The following is a 13921-nucleotide window of genomic DNA, read 5'->3' as shown; positions in this document are numbered from 1 at the left end:
CTGCAACATAGCAGATTCTAAGATCCAGACATTAAGAGAATGCATGTCAGCAAGCTCTGACTTCTAGATAAGAAAACTGATTAAGGAAACCAAAATCATCTCCCCAGATTCAAACAGACATTGCAGCCAAGATTTGTACTTAGAACCTTCTGACTCCTTTTTCCCCCTTATTCCTTTTTATCACACAGTATACTAACTTTTCTTTCAAAGTCTAGAAATCTTTAGGAAATTAATAGATATTTTCAAAAGGTAGCAGCAGAATTTGTTTTGAGAGACTGCATATCGAATCACTTTTGTCATATCCTTTATACAAGCAGATCCTCACCTTTTGTAGTGAGGCATTTAGAAAGCATCACCTGCTGCTGATGGCAGTGTCTTTGAGGCTCTGAGGATGATGCTGATGACGGCAAAGATGAAGAATTAGTCTCAGCACCAGAAGAGAAAGAGACTAAAGTTTTTCTACTTCTAGGACCTAATATATCCACCTCAATTTAGTCTATTAAGCAGGAAGTATGAAAACATTGATGCTTTCTACAAATTACAACTGCTATGTTAATGGTCAGACAAGTGGTCACTAACTGGACAAGTAAAAAATTCACTCATGCAGACATGAGACATCAACTATTGGTTCAGTACTGCACTAAAATAAGACTTCACTGTCTTGTCCACACTTGTTTATTTTTTCAATATTGAAATATTTTTCACTTGTAACTCTATCTTTGACATCAGATGAAATTCCTTAGAGAGAAAAGGGGAAATACATGTAGGTTGACGAAGGAAGACTACATAAAGCATTCAAATACGATCACAATTTTAAAAAATGCAGAGGAAATCAGCTTGACTTGTTTCTTTACAGAATCAAAAGGGAGAACTCAGATTTTAGTAGATGGCTAATTATTAGCCTAACAGGGACCATATTCATGTCATCAGCAACAAGGTCAGAAAGCCACTTTTGTAACAGTGATGGTCTGTTGTTTTCTCCTTAAAGAGGAAAAGTAAAAATTAATTGGAAAAGCAGCCATTTGCCACCATGCAGAGTGTACTGTGGGTACTTCAGCAAAGGTTTGTTTCTGTCCAGACAGGCTGGTGACTCATTCTCAGACTGGCCCTCTGGATAGAACTGTAATTACTGGAAAGTTTCACAATTTTCTGCCTCATGTTGTGAATAATAAGAAAGGTCAAATGTATGTTTAAAGAACAAATAAAACATGTGTTTTACTGTTTTGAGTGACCTAATACCTCAATCTTTTGATCAATACAAGACGGAAATGTTTTTCATTAATTTAAAGTATCAAGAAAAGAAAATAGGCTCAGTAAGATATTCTGATAACAATGTATGAATAAAGACTGAATTGAAGTGTGTTTTCCTTACACTGATCCCGTCCATCCTTCCTTACTTCCTTTATTAATTCAAGAGACATTTTTGTTTCATTGGAGATCAAAAAAGTAGTCATGGTTAAGCCCACCTATTAGTTCTCTTCTTGCTTGTTTTCTTTGCTGACATGGCAGTAACAGGGTTATTTCCCCATATTATTCTTTTTTTTTTTTTTTGCATAGAAGAACTAAGATTTAGGCCAGAAGTGCAGGGACTTGGGGGTGTGTGGGGGAGGGGAGGAGATTGACCAGAGACAGAGTGAGGGCAGAACAGGCAGATCCACTGAAATGCACTGCTGAGGGGAGCAGGGGGCATGACAGGAGAGGTCTACCGTGCAATGTGGGCTACCTCCCTGGTCAGGGATGGAACTCACACTGAAGTGGCTGTGGCTAGCTTCACAGTGCTGTACGTTAGCCCATTGCACCCCCAGGGAGGCCCCTGTTTCCACTTTCTTTTTTAGTGTCAAATGGCCTTAGCTGATATGTCAGAGAGAAAATAGATACCACCCATTGGATATTTCCTCTAAATTACTAATTGTTCTCCCTCTCTCTTCATCCCCCCCATCCTTTTGATTTTTGCAACAGAAGAAGTTGTTCTCCTTATAAAATTCAAAACCTGCAAGCTGTGCTTTCAAACCCATCATCTCCCACATGATCAGGAACTTTATACAATCAAATATTTCCTTCTCTATGAACTACTTTCTATTTTTCTTTTAAAGCTAAATATCTTCTTTTTTTAATTTTATATATATTTTTACATTATTCTTAATTTTGTACTTTTTTTCATATCAGTTATAGTTCCTTTACCATAGTCCCACGTGCTCTTCCCACAACCCCTGTTTTGGCTGACTATTTTCTATTTGAAGCTCTCCAAGTCTCTTCCAAAGAAAAATGAAAACCTTCATCTGATTTCCCAACACCCTTCAGCCACAGCAAACCCATGAAAAACATTGCGTAAACTCTCTATTCCTTGTCTCCTGGTCACCAGTCAACACTCTTATCTGGCTTGAACCCCACTATTCCACTAAATAGCTTTCATTAAGGTTCTTTTTTTTTTTAAGATTTATTTATTCATAAAGAACTGGGGTACAGGCCAGAGATGCGGAGGGTGAGAAGATTCACCAGAGACAGAGTGGGGAGCAGAACAGGCAGATCAACAAAGTACACTGCTGAGGGGAGCAGCAGGCGGGTCAGGAGAGGTCTGCCGTGCCTTGTGGATCTCCTCGGGGCAGGCGGGGATCGAACTCCTGTGGAAGTGGCTTAAGCTTCTTAGTGCTGTGCTTTAACCCGCTGCGCCACCAGGGAGGGTCTCATCAAGGTTCTTAATGCCCTCCATCCCACTAAATGCAATTATTTCTTTTAAGTTTTTAATCTTACTTGGTTTCATGTGAAACTTTATCTGAGGAACATTTGACAGTGTTGAACACTATCTCCTTCATGAGACACTTTCTTCCTTTGACATGGTATCTTCCTGCTTGTCATCTTATATTTGGTGTCTTTGCACATTCTTTCTTTGCTACCCAGGAAGTAAACAATTGGCCTTCCTCTAGGCCAGACCAAGATTCTCTTCCTTACTATTCCGTGTCTCCCTCAGCAGTCCCATGCCTTTAGTCATCACCCATGTCTCAGCTGGACATAAGCCACACACATTTCCCACACCGACCTCTGTTACCCCTTCTTATTCATTCTTGGTCAGCAACCCATCTAGGCCTGACCAATTCCACTCCTAAGTGAATACTGTGTTTGTTTGATTTGGATGTTAAAAGTTAAGTAGAATTTTCCAGGTAAAGAAATTATTCCAGATATTGAAAATGACAAAACAAAGATACAAATTCATAACAACAACAACAAAAAAAGATACTTTTTGGACCTGCTAGAAATGAGCACATGCTTTAAGAGCAGGTTATGCTTGGGTCAAGGAGGCATTTTACTATAGCTAAGAAGGCCAGCTCCCACTCAAAAGATAATAGTAATTCATTGATGGCTTTTCAAAAAGGGTCATATGGTATCAAACCACTGGTTTTAAGATGGCAAATCCCAAGGCCACAGGAAAGTCAAAGGTGGCTTTATGAAATGACTTAACTGGAACACAAAGTTGAAATTTAACTATTTTAGCTTTCTGTTTGGACAGTGATAAAGACCCTAATCAAGATGACAATGAGAACTGGAAGAAAGAATAAATCCAGGAGACATACAGAAAAACAGCAAGTCAACCTGATACTTACAATGAACAGTAGATAAAAAATTGTGTAAAACTAAAGGTTGAGAGTAACTGGAAAAAGAAAGCCACTATTTAAATTTCAGAAGGGGATCTGGGAAATGTGAAATTAGCATCTCTGACAGAAGACTAGGTTGTTCATATTAATTTGAAAATCACATTCAAAAAGATGAGAGGAATTGAAATTTTCAAAGTTGAGTTTTCCAAAGAGAATGTTGTAGATAAGGGGAAGAGAAGGTCAAAGATGAGACATTGAGGGTATATTAAATACTAAGGAAGGAAACAGAAAAAGATAAGACAAAAAAGATATTTAATTTATGCAGGGCTAAAGAAGCCAAAGAGGAAGTTTGTCAAGAGCACTTATGAGAGGCCAAGGGTAAAGGAAAGTGTTTGGCAAATTCTGTTGTTTTTTTTTTAAATTCTGGTGAGGGACTAAGAAGAGATTGATTGAAACAGTTAGCTCTTTATAGAAAAGCTGTAGTTAAAGGGAAAAACAGTTTGAGATGCTAATTTAAGAAGGGAATAGAATTGGTTAAAATAAAATTGTTTTTGTTTTATTTTAGGTGAAAGGAAAGAATAATTATACAGTGGGGCCCTCCCTGGTGGCACAACGTCTTAAAGGAAAGCACTATGAAGCTCCGCAGCCAGCTCAGTATGAGTTCAATCCCCGGCCAGGGAGGCGACCCACATGGCACAGCAGACCTCTCCTGTCTCACTGGCTGCTCCCTCAGCAGTGTCCTTTGTCAGTCTGTCTGTACTGCTCCCCACTCTGTCTCTGGTGAACCATCTCACTGCCTCTGCACCTCTGGCCTGTACCCCATTCCGTGTGCATAAATAAATATTTTTTTAAATAAATAATATTTATGCAGTGTAGAGTGGCAATTAGTAGAGCAAGGAGACATAATAGGGTACAGAAATGACTAAATGATGAATAGTTTCGAGGATGGAAGAAACTAAAGGAATTTAAGGAACAGGGAAATATAAACTACAGAAAGAAAGGAAGGACACCTTGTCCTTCCAGCTTTTTGCTGAAAATAGAACCATAGTGAGGACCTGAGAATGATGTGCTCAGAAGTCTACTCAAAATGGATGAGATAAAGTTTTAGAGTACTGTTGGAAAAAAAAGATAAGGGGAGAATCAGATCACCTGCTGTTATTCATCTCCCAAAATGGCCAAGTACATCATAGAAGAGAGGCTGCCTGAGAAAGTTTCCAGCATTCCTTTTGAAAAGTGATTAATGACAAGTTTTTCCCAGATCACTGTTATATCTGTTATACTTAGAAAAGCCTAAACCTGGGAAGGCAAACAGGATTAATCTGTCATGTCAGCTGCAAGTGATTGGTAAACCTGCATTGCTACTGCAAAGGATTATGAGGCCTGTGTGAGCTCAGCAGGTGAGTAGCCTGTGATTGATCAGCAATGTCTGCTTTGGGCCAAGCATAGAGAGTTTACATATTCACTAACTCTGAAACTATAACATAAGTGACTTAGTCCAATGTTCTGATATACAATCAGAAGCAAGACAGAAATTAGATATTCATCACAGATTTATATGATAGTGGAAGTGTTAGGCAAAGCCACTCTAAAATCCCTTAGCTGAAAGATCTGGACTTTGGAATGTGGGTTTTGAAACCTCCAGAGTTCAAACAGAAATATCAGACCACACTCATTTCTCTAAAGTGCTTTCAGATTTTATGTTCTCTCCTTTCCCAGTTCAACTGGGACAGGCTTATAAACACATTTGAACAATACATTAAAAAAAAAAGCTTAACTCCAGTTATACAACTCTCCTAGATTCATTGCCTGATGTCCTTTTGCACAGAAAGAACTACTCCTCTAAATCAAAAAGTTCTCTGAATATGTTTTTTTCAGTGGAATGAAGCAGGAGAGGAGGGTAAGGGTGCAGAGCTTAGTAACTATTTTGTGTAGAGCCGTCTCCACAGACAAGACAGGCTGGGTGCCTGGCAGAACAGACTTCTTCAATGTCAGCCCTGATCAGCAATGCAGACACTGGTCAGTGGCCCTGCCAAGAAGGCAGGCTTATGCTTGGGGGCAAAAGTCTTCATATGTACAATTATTTTCAATTCCTCCATTTAAGCTAAACATAAACCTTAACTTTAAGCCTCATTTGCTTAAAGAATGTTTTACCACAAATATAAATATTGATAAGTCTTGAGTATAAATAACTTTTTGATTACTATTCCTGAAGCCAATTTCTATAGATGCAAAGTTGCATTCTTGTTTTCTATACTCATTATAAAATTCCTCTCCTATTATGTAGTGCATTGTTCGTGTGAAGCTGTTTTTAAAGGAAACACAGTTCTGTCTTGATAAATATCAGGAAACTACCAGATGTTTCCTACTGTCTAAGCCAAACCAGTCCACAGCATGATCATGCTTTCACAGACAGAGTCACGACCTGTACACACCCATAGCTCCCTTCTAACAACACTCAGTGCTCCATCCAGCACACACCAAAGTGTGGAATGTAAATAGGCAATAATATAAAACAGAAAAATGAGGATTATCATTCTGATGCTCTTTGACCCTTCTTACTAAACATAAAAAGCACAGTACTTATATTCAAACTCTCAATCCAAAAAAAAGAATAGACTTGCTTTCTGCTATCATGTGCCATTTCCACAAGTAGGATACATTTTTCTTTTCTAAAAATGGACAATTAAGGCATTAGAAATAGAGAAACTTAACTTGCTTAATATTAATATATTAAGAAAGACTGTGGCTTTCTTAACAAAGAAAAAGCAGTTTTCTTTAAAAACAGTTTTCTTTAAATAGAGACACTTAACTTGCTTAATATTAATATATTAAGAAAGACTGTGGCTTTCTTAACAAAGAAAAAGCAGTTTTCTTTAAAAGCAGTTTTTGTCTTTGAATAACTCAGAAGTGGTGTGGTGCCCCGCATGGCCTGCTTTTTAGGGGCTCTCTGGACAGGTGGTAAGGTAGGGAGGGGAGACAAGGTTACAGAGCAAAAGGCATTCAATGATTGGGAGGAGGAGAAACTTAAGGCTTGCTTAGTAATCAGCCAGCAGACTGAGGGAGAAAAATAAACAAGCAAAATGGTCTAAAAATACAGGAGAAAATTGCGATTTTAAATGTGTGGTATAGTACTTTGAAGTCTAGCTGAGTAGTTTTTATTTTATTTGTATGTACACAAAAGTAGGCTGCTGCAGGATTCTGAAAGGAAGAGAATATTATTACTCCTCATGAGGAGGGGTAAAGAGAAAAGTGTGAAGGGCAGAGGTCCTGAGATGTTTGCATAGAAAAGCTGGAAGAGAGTTGGTACTAAGTAAGTGGGAAAAGCTTCAAAGGCAGGCAGAGGAGATGAGTGAGTCCAGATTCCAAGTCAGAGGAAAGAAGTGTTTGGAGTGAATTTAGCAGATACATGGAGACGATTGGTAGTGAGAACAAAAGTGAGAATGCAAGATTTCAAAGAGTAGTTAGTAAGGAATGTCATCAGCCAAATGATGAGACAGTGCTCTCAAAGAGTGAAACTGAATAAAGGCTTGGAGGCTGTGGTTCTCACAGGAAGCATGAACAAGGGTAAGTTTCTCCTTTTGTTTTATTATGATGACTGTTGTTACCATCAGTTTGAGTAGAAAGTGCAAGCTCTTAGGCAAGCAAGAGGAAACCAGTGAAGGATGTGAGAGAAAATAAAATCTATGACAGGGTATAGTTTGTAGTTTTAGATCTAGGTATAGATAAGTTCAAGAAGACAGATTTCGCAGAAAAGGAAAATGCTTGCTTTTTAGAAAAGAGATGAGCTTATAAAGAGAGGTGAATATACAGCATGATTACTGTAAGAAGGAGGAAAAGCTGAGGCGTGTATACAGTATAGTCTGAAATTTTTCTACTGAATAGAGTGCAGGGTTGAGGAAAGGCAGATGGCACTACTCACTGGTGCCTCAAGCTGATCCCAGGAGAGGAAACAAATGAACTTTATTTATAAGTTCATAAGAAGCTTATAGTTACATAAGAAGCTCAGAGTTACATCAAAAAGAGAACCCTTGCTCCCTCAAATTTGATGTTAAGGAACTTTGTTAACTCAGAGCTACAATGAAAAGTTTGCTGGCAAGAAGATATTGAAGTCACCTAAGGGAAGTGTACTAGAAAGGCAGTGCCCACTATTGCTGACAACTGTGGTTTTTGTGGGGTCACCGGAGGGGACCAGTCTCCCTAAATCCAGAACAGGCTTTGGTCAATAGGTGTTGAGCACACATGTGATCAAGCCTATGAGACATTTTCAGGCCCAAGCCTGAAATGAATGAGATTCAGTACAGCAAGCATATTACTGACAAGAAGACACACTAACTGGACTATTTAAAAGCATTAGAAAAGCTAAGCTGATCAGATTTTTAGTTCTTTCTCTTCTAAGGCTCAATACATGCTTTCTATTTGCAAAATAGGAAATAGAGGACTCCCTGGTGTTGCAGGAGTTAAAGTCTCAGCACTATCAAGCTATCACCAGATACAGCTGTGTGACTTTGATCCCTGGAGCTGACCCACATGGCGTAGTAGACCTCTCCTGTCTCACTGACTTTTCGCCTATACTTGATTCCCGTAAGAATTTCTTCATGTGCCAAAATCCAGAGCCCCTGGGTCCCTCAGCACTGTGGGTACCATCAGTCAGCAGTAATGACCTGATTAGGTCATTACTGGATTTTACTGGATTAAGAGCACCAAGAGCTCAGACAAGGGCTTTCTCAGTCTGGTTCACATCTAGTACCCCTTGATTGGTAGAGTAAGTGAGGGGAGGAAGATGAAGGGGACATGAAGAGAAAGACACACTGCAGAATGTAAACAATCTCTTGATCCTGATTTGAGTAGGAAGAAAGGAATGAGAGATCGAATGTAGCAAAGTGGATGCTGGGGAAGCATGAGTGTGGCAAGGTAGCAGTAATTCTAAAAGTCAAGTCTGAGAGCAAAGGAAAATAGTACCACTGATGCCCAGGACTTGATGTTGAGGCAGCATGCAAAGGGAAATGCCAGTAAGAATGCCAAGGTAAAGGTTGAGGGGAAGGAGAGGTTTCTATAATATTTTTAGACAGGAGGCTTGTACATAAAAAGTGCTTAAGATCATCCATGGACCCTCCCTGGTGGCGCAGCAGGGTAAAGCACAGCACTAAGAAGCTAAAGCCACTTCAGCATGAGTTCAATCCCCAGCCCCGGAGGTGACCCACATGGGTCCTCTCCTGACCTGCCCGCTGCTCCCCTCAGCAGCGTAATTCCTCAGTCTGCCTGTTCTGCTCCCCATTCTGTCTCTGGTGATTTCTCTCACCACACCTGTGTCTCTGGCCTGTACCCCAGTTATATGTGCATAAATAAATAAATCTTAACACACACACACACAAGGGGGAAATGCATAATTCAGTTATCAAGGTAGGAATTTGATTACCCATGAGGGATTTGACATTGGATTCCTAAGCACTTTCCTCCACTTCCTCCTCAAAAATATACAGATGGAGCTCTAACAGAAATTTGTTTTGTTTTGTTTTTAAAGAATAAGTGATGGTTATCTTATGATGGTAGTAAGTATTTCAGAAGAAAATGTAGTGCAAGCCCTCATATTAGGGAAGGAATTGTCCTTAGCAAAATACCTTTACAACAATTTAGATATAGTCAATGGAAGTTGAAATCCTGAAAGAACAGGAACAAAGCCAGCTTGATCTTCACTAGAAATCAACTGGAATTTGGAGGGAAAGAGGAAAGAACAGAGGATGGGGGGGGGTGGCAAAGGAGTACAGGACAGAGGGGCTTGAAGTGAAGATGGCTGGAAACATCCATTGTTAGGGGATAGAATGAGGGAACACCAAGACCCCCAAACTTCACATCCTAAATGGATCTTGCCTTTTGCCTCTTAAAGACAAAATATATTCAGTGCATAAAATCTTCAATAGAAAAGAAATTTAATACAATGAATAATGTGCGATAGAGAGAAGAGTAAAGCAAGCACTCAGGTACCCATCCCCTCATGCATAAGTGTCCAGCCAAAAAGCAGTGGCCCAAAGGAGGGCCAAAACCTTGCTCAAATCTAAGATACTTTCTAGTGGGACCCATGAGGAAGGGCAGAAGGGAACAGGCAAGTCTTCAAGGAAAAGAGCAAAATCAAAATCAAGGGAAAGGCTGCCAATGTCACCTCCCCATGGTTCTCTCACCCACATCTCTGTCTCTTTAAAGTGTCTCCTCCATGCCCCCAGGTCCCTGGTACAAGTCCAAGGCTAAAAGCAAGCACAGTTTCCTCACCTGCCTCTCTGCTCCTTGTGCCTCCTCCAGACTTCCTTTTTGTTCCCTTCTCATTCTTCAACCTTCCCTCCAGCTTTTCCTTCTCCTGGCTCTGCTCCACCCTTCCTTGGGCAGGGCAGGGAATCTGGACTCTCCCTTTCCTGTAGACCACTCAGTTATATTATGAGAACAGTTTGGGGGAAATGAAGAAAACACTGAGAGAAGAAAATTGCCAGAAGGTGAAGTGTTGAGTGCACTGGAGGAATCAGTTGGGTAGAATTCAGAGTGAGAGGTGACTTTGAGAAAGAAGTCTCTGGAACTCATGTGAATGGGTCTCAACTTTCCACGGACCTATGATGAGAAAGGTGAGTGAATTTTGTCTTTCTTAAAGGGCAGGGTAAAATTCCCTGACACTTGATTTAAGGTTAAAATGGCTGACTCTCCAGGCTAGGCTGGATAGAAGCAAAAGAAATCAGAACATGGGGGGAAATTAAGAATTACAGAGGTCTATAAAGGAGGATGTGGACAAACATCAGGAGTTATATGAGAAAAGGAGAGTAAGGCCTGGAAAGGGCTCAAGTTTGGGATTTAAGATTTTAAAAACTTTAAGAGAAACCAGTGCTGCAGAGGTAAGAGATAAAGGAAACCTTGTAGGGACCACAAAAGTGAGACAAAAGGACAATGGTGGCATTTTGGAATTTAAATTGGTAATTTGTCCCAAAGTAGGAGTGGTTGTCATTATATTCTGCATTCTGCCTGAGGTGCTGCACCCTGTGAAAGAGGGTCAGAGTCCTGGCCTGAGGTGCCTTTGACCTTTTGGCTTAGATGATTGAGGAAAAAAATGTCCTTGCTTAAATAAATCATCTAAGAGCACTAGGGGTCGGGCCCCTGACAATTTATAAGGTTTCAATAAGAAGAGAAAGAGAGTGAAGTGCATGAGTAATCAGCCTGCAGAGAGGGCCTGGGGATTCAACAATGACCTCCCACCCCTCATTACTCTCTTCTGCACTCACAGTAGGTCCCCCTTGCTCCACATCCTCCTGTTGGCCTCATTGTCTCTCCCTTCATAATTTTAAAGAAGATCCTGTAACTGTCCTCAGAACCTCAGTGGGATACACTGGCTTCAACAAAAACACAGTTGTTCAATTCACTCGTAACCTGGGAAATTAGAATTAAAACAAAAACAGTAACGTCTAGTTTGAAAGCAGAAAAAGGAAGTCAGAATATTTTCTGCAAAAAAATGTACATATCATACGAGTGTACCATACGATTTTCAGAGTGACACAATTGTGTAGTTAGAGCTCTGCCTCCATCAGAGAAGACCCTTCTGTTCCCCTTTCAATCACACCATAAACATATAGCAATGACACTCTTGACCACTAAAACCACAGATTAAATTTGCATTGGAAAGTTCACTGTCATTTTGTTCACATTTTTAATATTCTCTGGGCACTGCTCAAGAAAAAAATCAATATGTCAAATTGGTAATAGACTAACAAAAGGACCATTTGAACACGCAGCACAGTACTATAACGGAACCGGAAATGTGCAAATCTAGTACTAAAAAGACGAGAGTTATGGAGATTGAGGGATTCTACAAATGAAGTGTTAAAAGGGTCATCATGTCAGCTGGCAGACTAGGTGTCTGAGCCATGTGTAGATGTCATCAAGGAAGAAGCAGGTTAACCAACGACTGCATCAAGGAGAGGGGACAGCAACCCCATGCCACTGCCACCACCACCACCAGGAGCTTCAAAAGGTAATAAGCAATGGCAGTAAAGTGGTGGTCACTATAGAGGAGAGGGGAGCCCGTCACTACTTGAAAGAAAATTGGAGGAAGGCGCAAACTGATTGTGGCAATATTAAAATCTACTAGAAGGAAAACATTGAGGAGCTGAGTTAGTTGGATTACTGTGAAGTGTAGACAAGCCACAGGGTGGACGGAGCTAGGTGGAGATGTCCACAGGGCTCCCCATGCTCGTAGTCTCCTAGAAGTCTTCCACACAGGAAAAGAGTAGCAGTCTAAGCTAAAGACCCGAGATAATCTCATTCATATAGGTTACATTGACAATATCCCTCTCAAGGAGAAGGATCCTGACCATTTTTGCATTTTTGAAGTCTTTGAGGTCAAAGTACAGGCGGGCTTATGTGGGAGAGGGAAGCATATACAAACAACATTTAGAATGAAATTCCAGAGGTTAACTGACATCTGGGCTCATTTAGTATTCCTATGTAGGTTACAGGTTGACAGCTCTTGGGTTTACAGATGTACATTTTAAAAAATTGTTTGCCAGCTGAGGATATTGATTTAAATATTTAAATACTGTATTTAAATATTTATTTAAATACAGACACTGTAGTGGGGAAAGCTCTGGGCTTAAAGTCAGAAATCCTGACTGGTATATGTCACTGAGAAATCTCTGAAACTCAGGGGCATACTTCTCTCGTTTTTCAGTATGAAAATAAATCATGGGGTCTAATATTTAAACATTCTGCCTCTCAGGGTCAAATAACATGATGGTGCATAAAATTCAAAAGGGTTTATTTTTTTTCCTTTAGAAACTTTAAAAGAATTGATGAAGTCACTGAATTTTATAGTCATCAATCTTTTGATTTCAGATTTGGGTGCATTATAAATGATGTTGTTAGAAATTATGTAGTGCCTAGTTTTCCAGTGCTTCCTAACCTCAAATTTTATCTTCTGGGTATTCTTACCCTAGAAGTGTGAAGAAAAAAAAAGTTGGGGTTTCCTTGTGTAGTAAGTAGCAGCAAAACACTACTAGAGAAAGTGCTATAGGAAGAACCTATTTAAGAAAATCCCAACTAGACCACTTAGTTATAAATTTGGTCTAAGTCAGTTTTATAAAATACAGGAGTTGAGATTAGTTCATTCAGGTTTTTGCAGTAATATTAATTAATAACAGAGCTGAGAAGACCAAGTGTTTACCATAAGGAAAGGGGGGAGGGGAGAAGGGGGCGCATTGGGTAAAAGGTGGCCATTGTCTGATGCCAGACAGAATTGGTCTTTCAGTGGTGAATTTAATGTTTGATGCCAGACAGAATTGGTATTTCAGTGGTGAATTTAATATAGCATGTACAGAGATTGATTTTTAAATGATACACACCTAAAAGATATATATATTTATGTAATGTAATTCAATGTTACTTAAATTTAAAAAATTAGAAATACATAAAAGAAAGTGAGATTAGTATATAAAAAAATAGTAGAGATGGGGGATGAGAACAAGAAATGAAGGACTGGATAAGTCGGGGAGTGAGAGGGTTTCTTACACAACACCTTCTATCTTTTAGGTGAAGGGTTAACTATGTTAAGCATTAAAGAGAATACAAAGGTTATCTACAAGGTCGTTCTCTCATGTACATACACACTGATAGTTTCACAGGAAAGAAATTCAAATAAGCTCCAGAAAATGGAACATACAACATCTAAAGAAACACTATTAGGTAATGAGAAAATGAGAATTCAGGTGGAATCACACTCTTTGGTTTTGAAACCTAATTTCACCATTTCAACCTGTATGATTCCGAGAAGTTTATTTAAGCTCTCCAAGTCTCTGTTTTATTGCTTTAAAATGGGGATAACCCAGCACATATCTTCATAGAGCCTAGTGAGGATAAAATAAGTAAATGTGTACAAAGCCCTGCACACTAAGTCAGGTTAACTGAATACATGTCAGCCAGCAGCAGGAATAGGCACACAAAAAGCAGCCAAACAAACATCCACATCTTAAAATTTAGAGGCTCACAGTCCACAAAACTCCCTCATATCTGACACCAAATTACAGGTTTAGGGGCTGTAAAACCCACCCATGGAATCAATACTTCCCTGGAGGTTCACTGAAGGCTGTTGTACCCAGAGTTTCAGCTCATGTAAGCCCAAAGGTAAGATAACAGCATACAAAGTGATTCCATGGGGCTGAGTTCAGGAAAGTTCCAGTGTTTCTAGTCACCCTATCCCAGTGGAGTCATGGAGAACACTACTCTGTTGGAAACAATGTGGGGTGACACACTGATGGCACTGCCTCCCTTGAAAACTTCCTCAATCCTTGGACTCCAGAGTTTATACT

Source organism: Condylura cristata, unplaced genomic scaffold (genome assembly GCF_000260355.1).
Source record: "Condylura cristata isolate star-nosed mole 26May11 unplaced genomic scaffold, ConCri1.0 scaffold00005, whole genome shotgun sequence".
Taxonomy (NCBI): Eukaryota; Metazoa; Chordata; class Mammalia; order Eulipotyphla; family Talpidae; genus Condylura; species Condylura cristata.
Note: the sequence above shows the minus strand (reverse complement) of the source record.